This window comes from Macaca mulatta, chromosome X (genome assembly GCF_049350105.2).
Source record: "Macaca mulatta isolate MMU2019108-1 chromosome X, T2T-MMU8v2.0, whole genome shotgun sequence".
Classification (NCBI taxonomy): domain Eukaryota; kingdom Metazoa; phylum Chordata; class Mammalia; order Primates; family Cercopithecidae; genus Macaca; species Macaca mulatta.
The window spans coordinates 13708316-13730618 of record NC_133426.1 but is presented as its reverse complement, the minus strand read 5'-3'; positions in this window follow the sequence as shown (position 1 = coordinate 13730618).

Genomic DNA, 22303 nt, shown 5'->3' with positions numbered 1-22303 from the left:
CACCTTAGGGACTTAACTATTTCCTCTAAACCTGCAAGGTGGGTATTATTATTATTTTATTTCCCCAGATAAATTCACCTGGGTATAACAGTAAATAGGAATCTTTCTTCTACCCTGTCTCTCTCTGTCCCTTTTTCCTTTTCCCATTTATCTTTTCTCTGTACTTCTCAGGCATACTAGAGGTATAAATGGCTATGCTGTTCAATCCATGTGCCCAAATACTGGAAGGTGAGATCACTAGGCTCTACTTCCCTGTAAGTGGTCTTTCCTGACATGGTGGCAAAGATGGCCTCTGGCAGTTTCAGATCTTTCTACCACTTTCATAAGCATAGTGGAGAAAGAAGCATTTTTTCCTGAGCAATCCCCCAGAGTCCTGCATAAGGTTCTCCCAGTTCAGGCCTGGGCCATGTGACCACACTCAGAATCAAGACGTGGGTCCACCCCATCTGGACCACGTGGCTCCCCAACTGTATGCTGAGCAGGCAAATAAAAAAATTACCTACTGTATTCTGAGAAGTATAAAGGTGACTTCTACTCTGTTCTCCTAGGTGCTTTCAGGTCAAAATCCCTTCACACTACAATTTAAAATTCCTCGGCCGTGGTGCTACCCTTCCAAGGATGATCAGGTGTGTTCAACCATATCAGATAGCATCAAGGGCTAGAGAAAAACAAATGGGTCAGGCATCTAACCTTTAAAGAATAACCAAGCAAAAATATTCATATAAATTAAAGTTTCTCTTTCTCGCCGTACCTCTGAATTCACCAAATTGTCCAGATGTGGAGAAAGCTGGCTGGAGGGTCATAGGAAACAGGTGACATCATCACTAGTAGGAAACCTTTAGGATAGGATGGTTCACACAAGAGACTTAACCTCCTTTTCCACTCTGTGCCAAGTGTACTCTGTGGAAAGCAGTCACTAGCCTTTCAAGCCAAAACTCCAGCCACACACTGGCCTAAACGCTGAAGAAATAAGGCAAACTCTGGTGAAGGACACAGACGAGAACACCTATTCCTAACATACAGAGGGATAGAGGGTCACAAGAGCCTAGAAGAGGATAGGGTCGTGTTTGTCTAGAGATGAGATCAGCAAACATTTTCTATAAAAGACTGGATATTAAATATTTTAGCCTTCGTGTGCCCTGTGGTCTCTGTCACTACTCAACTGCTGTTGTAGTGCAAAAGCAGCCATAGACAATATGTAAACAAACGAGCATGGCTGTGTTTCAATAAGAGTTTGTCTGCAAAAACAGGTGATGGATCAGCTTTGGTTGATAAGCCATCGTTTGCCAACCTCTAGCCTAACAGTGAGTTTATTTTACATTTGTGTTGCATATATGAAGATATTTTTGGATTTTTGACCCATTATGACTCTTCATTTAAACTATTCTACAATTATGGGGAATAGACTGTTTTTGCATTAAGTTCTATTATTTCCTGCAATATTTTCAAAGAATCCCTCCCTCTGGCTGCCACAACTTCATTTATAACATGACTTTGCAATGTTGTTTACATGTTCTTGTCTATATCGTGTGCTCCTTGAGGGAAATCTGCATGCCTCACTCACATTGTCTTGCACAGTGTCTGACCACTGCTCAAAAAAATGTTTCATGAATGAATAAATGGATGGATAAATGAATAAATCCTAGTCAAGCCTCATGAGATCATGAGATGAGGTCATCTGTTATAAACTTACAAAATTTTATTCAATGCTAAACTAAAAGTCATGGTCACTTTTAGGAAAACGTGCATTGTCCTAAAAAAAACAAAGCCTGTAAATTGCCAAAACCATCCCATTTTACTAAGAGAAGGTGAGATATAAGAATGATATTTTTGTCTTTGGAGATAGAAGATATTTCGATATCACAAAACTCCCAAACAACTTTAAGCACCAACTGGAAAGTTAATTGGCTTAATTGAAAATTGAATGATCTCTTTACCTAGAGTACAATGACCCTGCCCTTTATTTCTCCCCACTCCAATTCATCCTTCCTACGAAAGAATGTCTCTCCTCTGTTTAAAGAGTTCTATGGGCTTTAAGCAGACAGGAGACAGACAGGCATGCCACATGGGGTTATTTGCAATCCTGGCTCCAACCTACTCCTCCGTTTTATCTCCTTGCATTCATATCCACAGAACAAGGACACTCATCTCCCATAATATTGAGCTTTTCACCATTTCCTTACTACAGCCTGAGGCTCCACATCCTGGTATATGGAATACTGCAGCAAAATCTGCTGTTCATTGACTCAATATCCCTTTCTTCCTTTTCTATGTTTATGGAACCCTGATTATGTTTTGGGTTAGAATGTGCCTAGCTAAGTCTACCTAGAACAAGGAAAAGGACAAGGAGTTAAACTCCTTGCTAATAAATAAATTTTGCTAATGAATAAATTTTGAATAATACATAAAAAGTAAAAGGAACTATCTGTTTCTTACCCCTGATTCAGAAAACTGGTGTGTTCCTCCTTTTAAATGCTATTCAGTTTGGACGGGGTTGGGGGGCGGATAGTAATGTTCATGACTTTAGCTGAGAAAAGGAATATTTTCTAGACTTTGTGTTGCCTGGAGGAATCCATGACATTATTTAGAAGTATTTTTGCCCCATCAATTTCCCCTGCATCCCACTACAAATGGCATCACATTGAAGGGCTTAGATAAAATACTTCCTTTATCAAGAAAAGGTTGCTTGGCCAAGACACCCAGCAGGTAGAATCGTTGCTATCTGATTCTTTCATGTCTCCTACAGTTCAATTACATCAAGTTACCCGTAGCTTCTAAAGTTACATTTTTTTAAAAAGATTGACTTTAGCATTTTTATTGAGTGGTTTCATGAACAGTAAGCATGCCATAAGAGTGAGTTCTACATTTCAAAACTCTAAAATGGATGGAGCAAGAATTTGGAAAGCAAAAAATCTAAAAGCAGTTTAGGCAATGAGGTAAAGGAATCTAGGCAGTTATTTCATGGAAGCTGTTTTTCCACCTGAAAAGCAGAACTTACCAAGCTCTCCAAAGCCAGGCTAAGCAATTTATCAGTATCGTCACTTCATTTTGGAATAAGTGATAAATGATATAGTCATCCAAAGGTCTTGGGAAGAGTCAACTTTTTAAGGATGATAAATCTTCTGATGCTGACGGTTCTGTTCAAACCCTCACTTCCAGGTCAAAAAGAAAACCACGGCTTCGATAAAGACCCCACTGGAAGACTTTTATAATAAATTAGCCAATGGATGGGGTATACTGCCTTCATTCCCAAATTCTTCTGTTTGGAAAAATAAATTCTGTAACACTTCACTCATATGAGAAAGGAAATGGATGTGACAATTATAAACTTTTGAGAAATAGAAGCTCTTAAGAGTAGCTTTTTAGATATCCATTGAAATCACACCCAATTTTTAGGTCACTTTTTTTTTTCTGGCTCTGTCTCCTTTTCAAGTAAGAGTGATTGGATTGAAGATGTGGGTTTGCAGAGTTTGACTGAAGCAAACCTGTAGTTTCTTTAGTCATGTGCCTATCCTGATCAGCACTACCCCAAAGTCTCAGGCATATTAGCTTTGGCTTTGGACATGCCTGTAATCAGAAAATTCTATGGTACTATGGAGAGTTCCAAGTTCACCAGACATCTTGTTAAAATTTGATCTCTCCACGTTGTGGTTTTTCATCACTAAACCACATTGTGTTTTTCATCGATAAAGAGGTCACTGCATTGTAATTAATTAACTATTCATATCATACTTTTTAGATCATCCTGAATGCAGTTACCAATATCAGCAATTCATATTTCAGGGCACATAGTTGCAGCTTATAAGAATATTAACTGCATCTGAAGGGGAAAATATATTAGACCCATCAGGGGAGCAAAATGCTCTTGAATGAAAAATTGTACTCCTAGTGTCTGTGAGATGTGGAACTCTAGATGTCATATATGCTCTCTTTATTCAGTAGCGGCTGAACAGGTTAGTAGTAGAACCTAAAAGATAAAGTGAGCAAATAATAGATGCACCTCAAGAAAATCCTACACATTGAGTTTATTGGGTCATTACATTTGTCCCTAAGATAGCAGGCTTATAAAAACTGATTTTATGAGACTCATGGGCTATTTTGCCATTTCAATTACATTTAGTTTTATGGCTGAATAATGAATGATGTTTATGGTTTGGGAAAGATTATAAATACTGCTTGAGTTGATATTTTCAAGAGGGCAACATATTTTAATTGCTATGTATAATTATTCTCATTTTCACAAATGAAACATATGATCCACAAAATAGTAGCCCCAAGTAAAAATGATATGCATAAAGAATCATTTTGCTCTTGAAAATGTGACCATCATGATAATATATTCAGAAGTTGGCATCCCGTGAGGCATATCTTGGTCTCCACTCAAAGGAATTTATTTCCATACTGACGTTCAAAAATGATTTTGTAAAAGAATGTCTCATCTACAAATAAGTCCTACAGAACACATAACATCAATATATTACTGTTGGACTTGAGTAAATTTTTTAAGGCATTGCTAACAATAAAACTTTCAGGGAGAAAGAAAAAATATCAGGGCCTATCATTAAGCCTTTATATTGGTTTGGAAATTTTTTTCATCCATCTGAATGAACCCCCTCTATGAACCAAGCACTATCAGACACTTTATCATAAACCTTTGCCTAGTAAGCTATCTCCATCTTTTGCCCATTCCCTAAGGATTTTTTAAAATTTTTTGTAGAAATGGAATCTCGCTAGGTCACTGAGGCTAGTCTCAAACTCCTGGCCTCAAGCGATCCTCTTGTCTTAGCCTCTCAAAGTGCTAGAATTGTAGGCATGAGCCAACGCGCCCACTGGTTTCCCTAATATATATATGCTAATCAACTCTTTCTGCCTCTTAGCTACCATTTCCTAAGCTTACTGAACTACATGCTTATTCCTTCTCTCCCACTATCTTCCACAAAACCACCTCTATCACTCAAAAGGTCTATTTCAGAAATTAGCTCCTCTGAAGCTTTCCAGCTTAACCCCACTTAACAGCGAACAATCTTACTTTCGGTTTCCCTGAGCACTTCTTTTAATTTGCAAAATACTATTTTGTGCTGGGTAAAATATTCCCTCCTCACAGAGGCCTTCCCTAATACAAATCTAAGTGATTTTCTCTACCATTATATTCTGGTCATTTCTTTCATTGGATGTATCATAATTCATAATTGTATTTTCATGTTTAGTTATTTTATGTCTAACACTTAGCACAGTGCCTAGTGTATAGTAAACACGTGAATAAATAAATGAATCCATGGTCTTAAAACTGTTACCTTTGTATTTTATTGGACCCAAATTCAGTGGCTAATGTGTTTTCCTGAATATTCTGTAACCCCCTCCCATTACTAGGGATAAGTAGGCATTCAACAAATGATTAAGAAAACACCTATATTCAACCTGTAACAGTATGAATTGATACATGCCTACTAGGTAGCAAGCAGAAAACTTAGATGTTTTAAAAACACTGTATCTGAGATTCTCAAACTGGTATCTTAGGACCTCCTTGGATACATTATAAAGGGTCTGCAAAGTCTGGAAAAATTGAGTTTTGTGTTTTATTTAAAATAATAATCTGTAAAGTTTTAGTATGCCACATTTTAGATCAGAGTGTCCTCTTTAAACCAGAAACAATCTCTTCTTTTCAGCTCTTTTGTTTTTTTACAATCACTTTGGCCTCCAAGCAATTTCCCAGAGTGACAGTGTTTAGCTCACAGTGTGTTGATAAGCACATCTGGCTTCCTCTAGGTTGGCATGCCCTCAATGTTCTAATGACAGCAATCAGCCCACATCTGATTTTTGAAGTCATCCTTAATTCTTGTACTAAGGAAAAAGGCAAAACTTTATATTGTGGTAATAATTCGTGCTTGAAAGACATGTTCATAGAATTAGACATTCGTTTCTACAGTGCTTGTTTTTAGAAAGTAAGACTTTATTTAATGTAATAAAATTTTCACAGTGTAATGGAACAAAGTATGATTTTAATAGTCAGGAGTTAATATGAAAACAGAGAAGGATTCATTGGACTTTCTCAATAAAGAATAAACAGCCTCATAGGGCACTGTAGAAACAAAAAACTTTTTTTAATCTTTTTTATTATTATTAAACTTTAAGTTCTAGGGTACATGTGCAAAACATGCAGGTTTGTTACATATGTATACATGTGTCATGTTGGTGTGCTGCACCGATTAACTCATCACTTACATTAGGTATATCTCCTAATGCTATCCCTCCCCCCTCCCCCCTCCCCACAATAGACCCCGGTGTGTGATGTTCCCCACCCTGTGTCCAAGTGATCTCGTTGTTCAATTCCCACCTATGAGTGAGAACATGCGGTGTTTGGTTTTCTGTTCTTGCGATAGTTTGCTGAGAATGATGGTTTCCAGCTGCATCCATGTCCCTACAAAGGACACGAACTCATCCTTTTTTATGGCTGCATAGTATTCCATGGTGTATATGTGCCACATAGAAACAAAAAATTTTGAAGCAATTTAAAAGAGAAAAAATGGTGGGAGAGTTGAAATATCACACAATAATAATAGAGTCAAAGCTGTCAGTGTTCACAGATTCATGCTTAGGAATGATATGTTGCTTGAGTTTTCTTTTTGTTGATACCAATTTACAACATTTAGTATTAAATGAAATAAAACTATAATAAAGACTTTTTTGTTAAACCATTTTTTTTTCCAAGACAGAGTCTCGTTCTCTCACCCATGCTGGAGTGCAATGGTGCAACCTGGGCTCACTGCAACCTCTGCCTCCTGGGTTCAAGTGATTCTCCTGCCTCAGCCTCCCAAGTAGCTGGGACTACAGGCATGCACCATCACGCCGAGCTAATTTTTTGTATTTTTGGTAGAGATGAGATTTCTCCAGGTTGGCCAGGCTGGTCTCCAATTTCCTGGCCCCAAGTGATCTGCCCACCTCAGCTCCCAAAATGCTGGGATTACAGGCGTGAGCCACAGTGCCCAGCCGACACCAATTCTTTTCAATTTTTCACCATTGTATTTTGAGGTTCAATCCAAATTGATTATCAAAACAATGAATTAAGTTTATTATTAAATAGGAAAAATAATGACAACTATAATGACCTAAATGACAGTCTGATATGCTTTAAATATAAAGAATCAAATCAAGTAAAATATGTCATTCCAATATGTCTTTCAGCTACTATATACAACATCAGTAAATTGATTACAGCAAAACTTCATCCACCCAGTTTATTTAAAATTATTGATTTAAATTGTATTGGTCTATATCTACTTGTATTGGTCTATGTCTACTTTTATTTGTATATGCTCAAGTGTAATCCTATGAAAGCTACATCCTATGTGATTCAGCCTCAGAGCACCCCAGATTCAAAGAATCCCAATGCAAATATTCATTCCAGTCTCTGTCCAAGGCTCTTGAAAAACTTAAAAGATATCCACAAAGAACTTCTCTACACTTATTTTTAAATCTCTTGGCTTCTCCTATTTACTAATATCTCAAAACTGGTGGAGTTCTCACTTTACCACCTCAGAAGACATTTCTTCCTTCTATTCATGAGTTCATCTCCAAAATCTTTCACAATCACCTCTTCTCCCATTTCCTCTGCACTTAGCCCTTTCTCCTAAAGTTCTTCAGCTAGTTTCATCCCTCACCACCACTATTCTAGACTCCTGAAGTGAATGCTGGACACATAGTCTCTCCCACTCTGAGAACATTTTTCTCCATGATTCATTCTGATAAGGGTTGGGAGACAAGGTACGCACATTGGAGAATCAGAATTGTTTTAAAAGGGCAGAGACCAAGTTCACACTTTATTGAGCAGGGGAAGAAAAAGGCTGAGACTTATGAATCCTATCACCTAGATAACATTATAATCTTAAAAAATAGTGTTAGAAAATGCCCATGGGAATTTTATTTTAAAATAAGTCCATATGATCTCCTCCAAGATATACAGTTAATATTTATAAATTCCAAGGTGCTAAACAATATTAACAGTATGCTAACACTTGTACTTCTAAAAAGGAATGTATATCAATATATATTTTCATTTAGATAACATAGCTTTGCATATATACCAAACAATGGTAACAATGGTGGCCTCTGAGGAGAACTGGGCACATGAATGTCAGAAATAGGAAGGGGACTTACTTTTCACCATATGCCCTTTAATATTTTCATATATTTTATGACTTATATATATTGTCTCTCCCAAAATAAAATTGCTTTAGTTTTTTAAGAGAGTGTTATCCACACATTATTACTCAAGTTCTAGTAAGATTGTGTTCTGTTGGATAATATTCATACCAACTAGACAAGATCATTATGATCATCCCTAATCTACTGACAGAGAAATTAAGGCTTATAGAATTTAAGTGACTTGGCTAATTTACACAGCTAACAAGTGACAGGACAGGAATTCAAACTTGGAACCAAAGGACTCCAAAGTCTGTTACACCTCATCACACTACATTACTTCAACACAAACTAAAATAGGCAAATGACCATAGCAATGGAAACTAAACAGTTTTATCTGCCTGATGTAATAGCAATGTTTTTAAAGTAATAAAACATTCTAAACTCACCTCAAGAAATGGAGAAAATACATTCTTAAAAAGTATGGTAGATTTACAATAGCATCAAAAACTTGGAGTACCTGGGAATAAATGTAGTAAAAGGTATAAAGCACCTATAGCATGAAAATGATAAAACATTACTGAGAAAAATTAAGGAACACCTGAATAAATGGAAAGCTACACCACATGCATTGATTGAAAACCTCAGTATTGTTGTCAGTCCTTTCTGAATTGACCCACAGATTCAAAGAAATCATAACTTAAAACCCAGTCCATTTTTTATAGAAATGGAAAGCTAATTTTAAACTTTATACAGAAATACAAAGAACCAAAATTTCTGAAAAAGAAAAACCAACCTAGAGAACTTATATTCCTGACTCCAAGACTTACTATAAAGTTACAGCAATCAACACAATGTGGTATTGGCATATGATCTACAGATATATCGCCAAAAAAGCACAGAGAGAGAAGAAAGAGCCACACACCATGATCAAATAATTTTTGACAAAGTTTCCAGAACAACTGAGTGGAGAAAGTACTTTCAACAAATGGCACTGGAACAAGTGGGTGTCTGTTATGATCTTAATGTTTGTGTCCTCTCAAAATTCATATGCTAAAATCCCAACCCCCAAGATAATGTTATTAAAAGATAGACCTGGCCGGGCGCGGTGGCTCAAGCCTGTAATCCCAGCACTTTGGGAGGCCGAGACGGGCGGATCACGAGGTCAGAAGATCGAGACCATCCTGGCTAACACGGTGAAACCCCGTCTCTACTAAAAAATACAAAAAAACTAGCCGGGCGAGGTGGCGGACGCCTGTAGTCCCAGCTACTCGGGAGGCTGAGGCAGGAGAATGGCGTGAACCCGGGAGGCGGAGCTTGCAGTGAGCTGAGATCGCACCACTGTACTCCAGCCTGGGCGACAGAGCGAGACTCCGTCTCAAAAAAAAAATAAAAAATAAAATAAAATAAAATAAAAAAAGATAGACCTTTTGGGAGGTGATTAGGTTGTGAAAGTGGAATTCTCATAAATGGGATTAGCACCTTCATAAAAGACCCTAGAGAGATACCTCACCCTTTTAGCCATGTGATGTTACAGCAAGAAGGAGCCATCTGTGAGGAAGCAGATCCCTCACCAGACATTTAGTCTGCCGGTGCCTCGATCTTGGACTTCACTGTCTCTAAAACTATGGGAAATAAATCTCTGTTGTTTATATGCCACTCAGTCTATGCTATTTTGTTCTAGCAGCCTGAATGGACTGAGACAATAACCATATAAAAAATGATGAACTTTGTGCACCACACAGAAACTATCTCAAGATGGATTGGAGACCTGTAACTAAAAGCTAAACAATAAAGCTACTAGAAAAAAAGGCAAAGATTATTTAAACTGAGTGCAAAAAGCCCTACCCTTATAAGAAAAAAATAATAAATGGAAACTTCACACAAATTTGAAACATCTACTCATCAAAAGATACCATTAAGAAAATGAAAATGTAAGGCAGTCTTAGAGAAAAAAAAAAACAATACATATATCCAACTTGTATCCAGAATGTGTAAAGAGCTCCTGCAAATCAATTAGAAGAAAAACAAACAATTCAATAAAAAATGAACAAAAGATTCAAACAGACATGTCAAAAAAGAATTCATATGAACAGCCAATAAATGCATGAAAAGATGCTCAAACATTGTTAGTCATCACATCAATGCAAATGAAAACCAGTGAGACACACGACATAGTCACTACATATTCACTAAATTTTAAGTTTAATTTTTTAGCATAAAATTTAAATTTTAAATTCAAAAACTAACAATACCAAACAAACATTGGCAAGGATTCAGAACAATGGGAACTCTCATACATTACTGATGGGAATGTAATATGATAGATCCATATGGCAGTTTCTTAATAAAATTGAACATAAAACTGCAGTGTGATCCAGCAATTCCCAGGCACTGAACAAACAAAAACATATGTCCTCAAAAACACTCAATTAAGAGTGTTTATTGCAGCTTTATTCATAATAGTCAAAAACCACAAACACACCAGTTACCCATCAATAGGAGAATGGAAAACAAATTGTGGTATATCTATATCTACACTATGAAATACTACTCAGCAAAAAAGATGAACTATTAATGCATGCAACAACATGGGTGAATCTTATTATACTGAGCGAAAGAAATCAGACACCAAAGAGTATATACCCAATGATTCCATGAATATGAAGTTCTAGAACAGACAAAATTAATCTATGGCGATAGAAATCAGAATAGTGTTTGCCTGGCAGAGAGGAGAATTAATTTAGAAGGGTTACAAAGAAACTTTCTGGAGTGATGGAAGATTCTGTATCTTAACTGGAGTGTTGGTTATGTGGGTGTACTTATTGTCAAAACTTATCAAATTGTACACATAAGACTAAAACATTTTACTGCATATAATTATCGTTTACTAAAAAGAAAAAAGAAAACAGAGGTGTGGTAGGAACAGCTGGTATAACTTTTTTTATGACATTGTTCCTTGTGTTTTTATTTTTGTTCAACTGTGGTAGCCCTGTGAAATGCTACTTTTAGAACGTAAGTCACAGAGGTAGGAGCTACATCTGTTTAACTTGCTTCCATAATACCAATTCCATTGCCAATTACTGAAGAGGTTGTATGGTGACAGAGAGGAAGACAGCTAATGATTAAAGAACAAAAACTTGCCTTTAGTGTAGAAAAAGAAATTAGCAGAAATTGAAATGATAAATATCTTAGAGCATTTCAATTTAAGGTATATCACTTACGAAGCAATCTGCAAAATCCAAATATGCAAAACATCACTTAAATAGTTTCTAATTGCGTGAGTAAGCTTGCATTCCATTTCTTCTCTACTTCTGTTGAGTTCAAACGGTGCCATCTGTTATTTGAGTTTAAAACAGATGTCTTTACCACCACAAGTGTCTTATGTTCTCTATCAGAAAAGGGGGAGGGAGTGTGGCAGGTAATACACTGATTACATTTTGATGTTGTTTGAAGTAATAAAACATAAAAGCGTATGGCCACTTCTTCCTAAAAACATAATTAAATGTGGCATAATTAAATGAAAATGATCAGTTAAAGCTCCTGACCAACTTGTTTGGTAGTTCATGACCAGCGAAGCTTAAAAATACAAAATGTTTTGACTGGGTGGGCTACGATTGCTTAAAAAGTGAGAGTGAAAATATCTGTAGTACTATTAGATATCCATGGTAGGAATTCTATCTTGAGATAAGAAGAAGGTCAACACTTATTCAATAAGCCCCAAAGCAATAGAAAACAGCCAAGCAATGCAGATTCATGACCCATGGGTAAAAATGAGTATCTATAACTGACAAAAACATCACGGGTAAAATTGAGTATCTGTAACAGACAAAAACATCCGAGTACAGTACCTGAATCCTCAATCCCAGGGGTGTCAATAGACAAGAGATGTGAGAGGAGTCTCAAAACTTACAGGTGTTTGTGGACTCTCCCCCTAAATACCAAAGAGAGCCTACTATAGAAGGATACATCAGAAACATAGAAAATGGGATTACTGGGAATATCGATGATAGAAGTTCTAGTTATTTTCTCAAATTTCCACTGAGAGAGAAGCTATAGTAACTCAGGCAAGTGAGAACTGTTCCTTAAATGATGTGTACAGAAAAGGTAGTAGCAAAACAGCATAAGAAAACATGTAGCAGTCCATTATACTAAAAAAGAAAATGGAAATCAGCCTGTTGAGGAAGAGTACCAGATAAATGTAAATGACTGTTATTATTTTCAGTAATTCTGTCAAACTCATCTTAAAAGATCCTTTCCGCTATACAGGCACTTTGGTATATTTACATTTTCTAGTTGTGATAAACAAGTGGTAACATGTCGTTATGATAGGTTATCAGTAAAACGGAGTGAAAAGCAGCACTCTGCAAATTATTTTCAGATCTGCCTTTAGAAAGTTTGCCCACAGACAGAAAAGGATTACAGTGAATCCCAATTCAAACAGCTGATGTAAAATGTTATAGCTAAGGCAGTGTGTAACAAGACCAATAAGCATTCTTACATATTTTGAACAGTAATTATACACTAAGGAGTATATTTTTAAATTAATCAGCAGCAAACAAATAGTAAGCATAAAGGTGTTTATGCAGCAATAATCAAAGTAGAAGAAAACTGAAAATAACGTATGCCTAACAGAGGAATAGCTGAAAAAAATCACAACACTTCAATTTAAATACCATTCGGCCATGAAAAACAATCATATTAAAGAAATATATAATACAAGAGATTTTTAAATACCATGAAAAATGCACAGTTAAGTCAATATATATATATATCTATATATATGATGCAAATGCATAATGTGTATATATAGAGAGAAAGGCATAGGGAAGTACTCAAAAATTGACATAATCAGGTTTTTTCTCTTTTTAAAAAACTTAATGTTATTTTATATTACTTTGTAATAAATGTTTATAAATTGGTATTTAAAGCACAATTATGACATATTTTATTTAAAATGTTGACTGTAATAGACACAGTGCTAAATTCCTTACACAGATAATTTACCTTCTAATGTAGTCAAACCTCCCAGGATATCCAATAATAATTTAAGGCATATCCTGCTACATCTCTCACCATGCTGGCATACAAACACATGTATGTGGGAAAGAGGGCCTATTTTTTCTACAAAACTTATACTCTACATTTTCGCCTGAAGATAGTTTTCTCCCCTCACTTGGTAACATATCACTGCATCTCTCCAGGTCAATATACATAATTTTTCTAGTAATCATTCACACTAAGAATTTGCACAATTAAAACAGCCATTTTTCTATTGTGAAACATTCAAGTTGTCTCCAAGTTTACAGCTATAAGAAGCTGCCTGGATATACATATACCTTACGTTATGGTATGTTTAATGTAATAGGATACATTCCCAAAGCTGGGTTGCTAGATCAAAGACATATCCATTTTAAAAATTTTGACAAATATTAAAAGATAACTTTCCATAAAGGTTGTTCATTTACCTTTCCATCAGCAATACACAAACGTCTGTTTCCCCAAATTGTTACTAATACTGACTGTTACCAGTATTTTAGGTTTTGATATTGGACAAGTTAAGATTGTTTCTCGCCAGGCGCGGTGGCTCACGCCTGTAATCCCAGCACTTTGGGAGGCCGAGGCAGGCGGATCACGAGGTCAGGAGATCGAGACCATCGTGGCTAACATGGTGAAACCCCGTCTCTACTAAAAAATACAAAAAATTAGTCAGGTGTGGTGGCAGGTGCCTGTAGTCCCAGCTACTCAGGAGGCTGAGGCAGGAGAATAGCGTGAACCTGGGAGGCGGAGCTTGCAGTGAGCCGAGATGGTGCCACTGCACTCCAGCCTGGGTAACAGAGTGAGACTCCATCTCAGAAAAAAAAAAAAAAAAAAAAAAGATTGTTTCTCAAATCCACATTCCCTTCAATGTTAAGGAGATTACACCACCTTTCATTTATTAACCATTTGCATTTCATTTTCTATAAATATGAACATTCTTTTTTATTGTATCATTTTTCCAATGTATTTGTGCAGATTCCTTGTAAATTGAAGGCATTAACATTTTACCTGTCATATGACTGACTCCACATATTTGGCCCAGTTCATTTCTTGTCTTTTGGTTATTATAGATTCTTGCATTAAGAAAAATTTTAAGTTTGTACATCTATTGATCATTTTCTTGATTCCCTCTAAGTTTCCCAACTTGATTCCTAATCTCTACTCACACACAAGTTTACAGAAACAAATATTTTTCTAAATTTTCTTCTAATATTCATAAAGATTTCATTTTACATTGAGTTGTATTAATTCACCAGGTATATATTTTTATAAATGGTATAAGGTAGGCATTTATATTAGTTTCCTCCCAAATGGATAACAAAATTATACCAACAACATAGTTATTTATTTTCCTATTGAATTATAATGCCAGATTTTCCAAGATTAACTACTATATAATTGGATATATGCTGAGGTTCTTTCTGTGTCCCATTGTCTTGGTTATTATTTCTTATGCCATTGACATTTTGTTTTCATTACCATAGAATTATTATAAGTTTTATCTGATAACACAAGATCCTTACCCCCGATTATTCTTCTGAAACATAAATTTTGTTAGCTACTATCATTTCTTCTGCCTATAATTTTTCTCATTCCAAAAATGTCTTCATTTGGATTCTGATAGGAATTATTTTGCATTTACATATGTGCTTGGCAAATAATGACATTTATTCTATAAATATTAATTAATATTAATTAATTAAATTAATTAAAATAATATAATTAATATTATTAAATTAATAAATGTCAGTATTCTAAGTCTTCCCAACAGTACATGGTGTGTTTCTTCATTTATTTAGGTATTGTTTCATGTCCTTCAATAAAATGTTAAGTTCCTTACTCTTACTATCTGATATAATGTAGATATTTTATAGCTTGAGGTAATATTGTGAATTAAATTTGTTATCCATTTCTTACAAGTTAGAAACTGATGTTTTAGACATGTCTTGTGCCTTGTTCCTACATGCATAGACAAGACCAGTTCAGCAAGAGGGCCAGTCTAGATATGTACCAGGAAGTGCCTCATCCCAGCCAGGATCCCCCTCATCTTGGAGTCATATGATTTACATTTGGTTACTGGGCAAGGAATAATACAGAACACTGAGGTATGAACACAACCCCATTCATCATGCCCAATGTCTGCAGTCTGCCAGATCAGCCCGGTCTAAGTATTGTTCTGGACATAGTTCTGTGCAACCAGAATGAGGGAAATTTCCCAAAAGTACCTTAGAGCATTGCTAACAAGCCCTAGACTGGCTGTGGCAAGCTTTCATATAATCATTTGTTGAAAAGTTTCTTCTCTGTTGGTTTTGAAGCTATTAAGTATGTTATATGTGTGTGTGCATGTGTGTGTTTACTTCTAATATAAAGCCATTCTGGGGATCTATTATTAGGAGAAAAATCAGCAACCTGGTCAAAAATTGATTTTAAAAAAGACTAAAGACATTTCACCTAAATGTCTAAAAGCATAGAAGTAGTTAAATAAGTTATGGTACATCCTTCCGGAGGAATATGATACATCCATACAAAGAATCATTTCAGTCTATATGAAAGATACTTCAAAGAACATTTCACAGCATTGCAAATGCTCATGCTAGCATATTAAGTTCAAGAGAAATCTTTCAAAATTGCATATATAATTTGATATGCTTTTAGAGATAGAACAGAAAGCAAAATAGGAAGTGTATTCTAATATGCTATATGCAAAGGGGTCAAAGTACTTTTCATATGTGTAAAGGGATTATACTGCTTTTTATTTTCCAGATTTTTACAATAATCATAATTAGGAAGAAAGGAAAACTTTAAAGGATGCACTGTCTTTTATATTCATACTTATAGGATGATTCAAGCTGTTTGTACTTTCACTTACTCTTTTTTTTCTCATTTACAATATGTATTAGTTTCTTAGGGCTGCCATAACAAAGTACTGCAAACTAGATTGCTTAAAACAACAGAAATGTATTATCTCAGTTCCTGAGACTGGAAGTCTGAAATCAAGACATCAGCAGAGCCACGCTCCCTCTGAAGGCTCTAGGAAAGGGTCCCGCCTCACCTCTTCTAGCTTTTGAGGGTTGCCAGCAACCCTTCGTGTTCGTTGGTTTGTAGATGTGCCATTCTAATCTCTGCCTGTGTCTTCACATGGCTCTCTCCTGTGTCTGTGTCCAAATTTCCTTCATCTTATAAGGACATCAGTTACTGGAGTAGGGCCCACCCTAATCCAATATGACTTCTTCCTAACTTAATTACACCTGCAAAGACCCTGTTTCTGAATAAGGTCACATTCACAGGTTCTGAAGGTTAGGCTCCAATATATCTTTAGAGAGGACACAATTCAACTCATAACATCCCACCCTCTTGCCCATAAAACTTCATGCCCTTTCCACATGTAAAAATATGTTGAACTCATTCCAACATCCCATCTCTGGGATTTGGGGGTCTCTCTCTCTCCCAAATTCTTGTGATTGAATCTGTAAACTAAATGCAAGCATGACTATGTCCAACTACTGGACAATCAATGCCAATATAATCAGATCTTTATAAGACTAAAATTAAAGCAGAATGGTCAGCCCAGACCTTTGCTCCCAGCAGAAAATCACTATTTCTGTTGGTGATATAAAGCCAAGGGTGAAGTCCTCGCTTGGCTGAAGCCCTCATCTCTCTCAAAGAACTGTGGGAAAAAAGTTATCAAGGGCTTCCTGGGCCAGAACCAATAATGTGGATTTGCTATCTGGGCCACTAAGCATTACTTTGACTATTTGGCCACCAAGCAGTGCTCCCTGATTTTAAAATCATACTGCTTAGCCAAATGTTTCCATGTCTGCAGAAAAATTAATATCACCCCTTCAGGAAGGGAGTTATAATTCACAGTTCATCCCTGACAGCAGCATGAGCTAATTAGCCAGCTCAGAAACAAAATAGTTTTTATTTTATTTTAAACCTATTTAATAAATGTGATATCCATAGCCGCTGAGGCAATAGCCACAACTAGGATAAGAACATAAGTTAGCAGACCAGTTTGTCTAACCCACAGGTAAGCAAGTTTTTACACTGATTTGTTTTTAAAACAGAAACCAAAGTTGTCAAGGCAAAAATTACATGCAAAAATGCTGAGGTATTGGTACAGAGCCAGGAAAGTCAAGTTTTTGAAAATTAAGTCAACAGATTACAAGGCTGGATGCAAGTTACAGGTTTCAAGGTTGATGGAAATATGTTGCAGGGGAGCAGAAATTAGAGTAAACTCCAAGTCAGGAAGCACTAAAATCCACCCAACTGCACAAATTCTATGTACGCTTGTGTGAGCAAGGCAAATGCTCCAGGAAGAACCAGCTTCATAAGTTGTGGGGCTCGCTGCAAAATCAAAATGCAGGGCCCTGTGCTCATAAATAATTAAGAATTTCAAAAAGGTTGAAAGAGAACATTAAACTAAACACAAGGCTTTTCTAAGCACAAGACCCTGTGCGACTGCACAGGTTGCACATGTCTCCTCCAGGTTTCAATTTTTTAATCAGTGAAATGGGAAAAATCAAGATTATATGTGCCTTGCCTCCTTCATGGAGTCATTGGGGTGACAGAGAAAGTATTTGTAACAATGTTTTGCAAGTTTTAAAGTTCTTTATTCAGGCCAGACACGATGAATAGATAGCATGAAAACATAAGTAGGGGTGTCCCTTGGAAACCCCCTGCCCACTAACAGGAATTTAGTCATTTAATAAAGAATAGCCAAATATTTCACCTATATTTGGTGCTTTATAATTCACAAAATTGAGATTGAGTCCACTCTAAGAAGTTTTCACTGAATCGAAAGAAACCAGCTCACTAAATTGTAATGTGATTCCTTCGATTGGATGCTGGAACAGAAAAAGGATATCAGTGGGGAAACTGGTGGAAACCCATAAAAACTCTATGTTACTGTTAGTTAACAGTAACATAGTGCTGTTAATTTTTTAGTCTTGACAAGGCACTACAGCCATATAAGATTTTAACATTAGAGAAACCTGGGTGAAGGTTGTGCAGGAATTCTCTGCACTATCTTTGCAACTTTTCTGTAAATATAAAATTATTCCAAAATAAAAAGTTTGCTAAAATAATAAAACTAGTCCAGTTTCTGTGTAACTGGGAGGAAATGATGATTCTTATTTACTTGATGGCAAAATAATAAGATTAGCTGCTTTATTAGAATATAAAAACGTGTCCTAAATTGTCTTAGATAGCTGTTTAAATTACATGCACCTAGATACAGACATTTGATTGATTGATTGATATAGAGGGGGGAGAGTGGGGGAAGAGGAAGGGACAAGGGAGAAAACAAATGGATAATGGATAAACAGATAAATAGAAATGGCTTCAAGTTTTACTGTGCAGGTGTATAGTACACATTTGAAATATTTCTAATTTACCCAAAGGTTCTACTTTAATTCCACAATCTTCTTTAACAGGCATCACTTTATATTTTCTGTTAAATGTTTTTCTAATTGCAAGATTAATTCCTGCTTATTCCAAAAAATACAGAAACATACAATCCCCCCAAAATTATCTATAGTCCTATCCCTGAGAAGTCGACCCAGTCAACATTTTAACTCATTTTCTATTACACCCTGTATGCGTGTGTGCGTGTGTTCATCAAGCATACTATAGAATAATGGAAGCCATTATGTATAAACGGGCATTTACAAAATTACGTTTTATGGAACATTGGGTTCTGGGGACAAAAAAAATTGAGGACATGGTGTACTATATTCTCCCTCTAGGAGATTCACTCTGCAAAACAGCATAGTAAAAGCTATGCTGCATAACTTTTTAAACTCAGATTTTTGTGAATGTATGAAATTCTATTATTATCCAACATAATAATCCTCGGGAAACTCTAGTATATATGGTTCTGTTCCAGATTTTTTCCACTTGACATGATGTTATGAGTATTTTCCCATGTTACTATAAATTAATCGCAAATATCATTCTCATGGCTACAAATATTACATCATATAAGCATACCATTATTTATTATACCAGCAGTTGGCAAAACATTTCTGAAAAGGACCAGGTAGCAAATATATGAGGCCTGATGGGCCCTATGATCTCTGTTCTACAACTCGAGTCTGTCGTTCAAGTGTGAAAGTAGCCATAGACGCCAGGCGCAGTGTCTCACGCCTGTAATCCCAGCACTTTGGGAGGCCGAGGCAGGCGGATCACAAGGTCAGGAGATCAAGACCATCCTGTCTAACACGGTGAAACCCCGTCTCTACTAAATACACAAAAAATTAGCCGGGCGTGGTGGTGGGCGCCTGTAGTCCCAGCTCCACGCTCCACGGGAGGCTGAAGCAGGAGAATAGTGTGAACCCCGCAGGCGGAGCTTGCAGTGAGCCGAGATGGCGCCACTGCACTCCAGCCTGGGTGACAGAGCAAGACTCCATCTCAAAAATAAAGAAAAAAAGGAAGTAGCCATAGACACTTATGTAAACAAATGGATGTGGTTATGTTCCAATGAAACTTTCATGTAATTTTCATGTGTCATAAAATATTTTTTTGAATTTTTTCAATCATTTAAAAGTGTAAAAAATCATTCTTAGCCCACAGACTGCACAAAAACAAGTGGCGGAGCCTATTTGTCTTGCAGGCCGTAGTTTGCCAACCTGTGTTCTGTTTTGTTCCCCAATTTTAAAAATTATTATATTGGGCATTTTGAAAAATAAATCTGTGTCTGAATTTCCAATCAGTTCCTTCAAATAGATTCCTAATACTTTTTTAGAAGTGAACAACTAGGCCAGGGAATATATGAGGAACTGGATGCATGTGGCTAAACTGATTTATTGAAATGATGTACAGTGCTCAACAGCACTGTCCAAAAGTGTCTGTCTCACTGTAATCATGCCAGTTCTATTACCATATTTTAACTTTTGATAATCTGATAGATGAAAATATCATGTTTTACCATTCATTTCTCTGATTGCTAGTGACACTGATCAACTTTTCACATTTATTGACCATGTTCACTTCCTCATTTGTGACTTATCTGTCATGTTCCATTTTCCCATGTGTTACTAAAATATTGTTTGTTTCTTTGTTAAAGTTTACATGAGGTTTCTTTTTTATATATATACTGGGCCTATTATTCCTTCTTATCCTTAGCAAATGCTTTTTTTTTTTTTTTTTTTTTGAGACAGGGTCTTACTCTGTTGCCCAGGCTGGAGTGCAGTGGCATGATCACGGCTCACTGCAGCCTCAACCACACAGGCTTAAGTGATCCTCCCACCTCAGACTCCTGAGTAGATAGGGCCACAGGCATGCGCCACCATGCCTGGCTAAGCATTTAAGTATTTGTAGAGATGGGGTCTTGCTATGTTGCCCAGGCTGGTCTTGAACTCCTAAGTTCAAGCAATCCTCCTGCCTCGGCCTCCCAAAGTGCTGGGATTACAGGCATGAGCACCCAGCCAGCAAATACTTCTTTAATCTGTCAACCTTTTGATTTTGATATATTCTGTTGTAGTGATAATTTTGAACTTCATACATTGATTATAGATTGACTATAGACATGAACTATAGATTGATGTACATTTATAAATCTATCAGTTATTTCCATCTTGGCTTCTTCCTCTGTTTTGATAGATGGAAAATAATTTTTTATCAAAGATTATTTGAATAGTTAACCAAATTTTATCAATTTTATTATACTTCTGTATCTTACATTTAATTCTTCCTATCATCTGGCATTCACTTGACGTATGGTGTGCGGTGAGGTCCTAAACTGGTTTTCTCCGAATTGCTTTTTTAAATTTTTTGCCAAATTCAATTTTCCCACCATTTATTATATAATCTACCCCTTCCCAAATGACCATTATTTTCTCTTATGTAAATATGGGGGTCTAAATGTAGGTAAAAATGAGATCTAAGATGGGGTTACGTACAAGAGGCATATTTAAGCCATCCCATTTATCTATCTCCCCTTCCTTACCATAGCTCAACACTATTTCAGCTATTGTCACTTAAGTATACATTTGAACATCTGTGTTAAAATGTATGCTAAAAGACCACTCCACTAATTACTCCAAGTTCTTACTTCTCAGAAGAAATTAAGGGCATCTTGGGGGTATTTGTGTTAGGAAAGACATTCCCAGCATATTAATGAATAATATGTGACAGAAACCATGCACAGATAATTGGCATCAAGTTTACTAAAAGAAACAGATGTGAACTAAAAAAACAAAAGAATAGCTGAGAGTAAGTGTAAAGGACACACACCATCTTGGGAAAAATTATTTACCTATAGATAACAGTCAATTTTTAATTCCTCCAGTTAAATCTGCTACCAAAAAAAAAAAAAAAAAAAAATGTGGCTAGAACCCCATGAATCATCAGTCCCATGTTAGCTATAACTTTACCCTTGTTCTTGGCCAAATGCATTAGCAGAGTCTTAACAGAAAATGTGCTCTGTGTGAACAGTATCTGTTTCTTCCCTGGTCACTTTCCTTGGGTAGGTTATAAATACAGAAATCCTCAACAGTGTGTCAGCAGGAAAGGAAACGGCAGCAACCCTATCCTGACCAAACCTCCAATTAACTGTGTAGACCTGGATTGACAAACTATGAACCCCAAGCCAAATATGGCCCCCAGTCTATTTTTGCAAATAAAGTTTTATTAGAACACAGCCATGCTCTTTCATTTACTTATTGTCTGTAATGGTTTTCAAAATGCAATGGCAGAGTTGAAAAATTGCAACAGAGACCTTATGGCCTACAAAGCTGAAAAGATTTACTATCTGACCCTTTACAGAAAGTTTGCTGATTGTGTCATGGAACATCTCCTTTCCTACTTCCCACTAGCGCAAGCCTTCACAAATATGCTTCACTGATTATAAAGACAGATTCTTATTTCTCTTTTACTTTCACCTCAGTAGTTCCTGTCTGCTTTTAATTAGAATCAAATCCAGACCTCAGTCACTCACACAGAAGACCAAAGGGTAATGCAGTCACAACTTTTAATTTCCCTCCACTATGCTGCAATCAGCTCATAAATTAAAACAGATTGTCAATGCCTGAAAAATGCTCAAGCTGTGGCCCAGAGAAATAAAGGTAAAAGAGCTAAGAAAAGGGCAAGGTGCCCCTTTTGTTGTGCTATTTCTGATGCATAA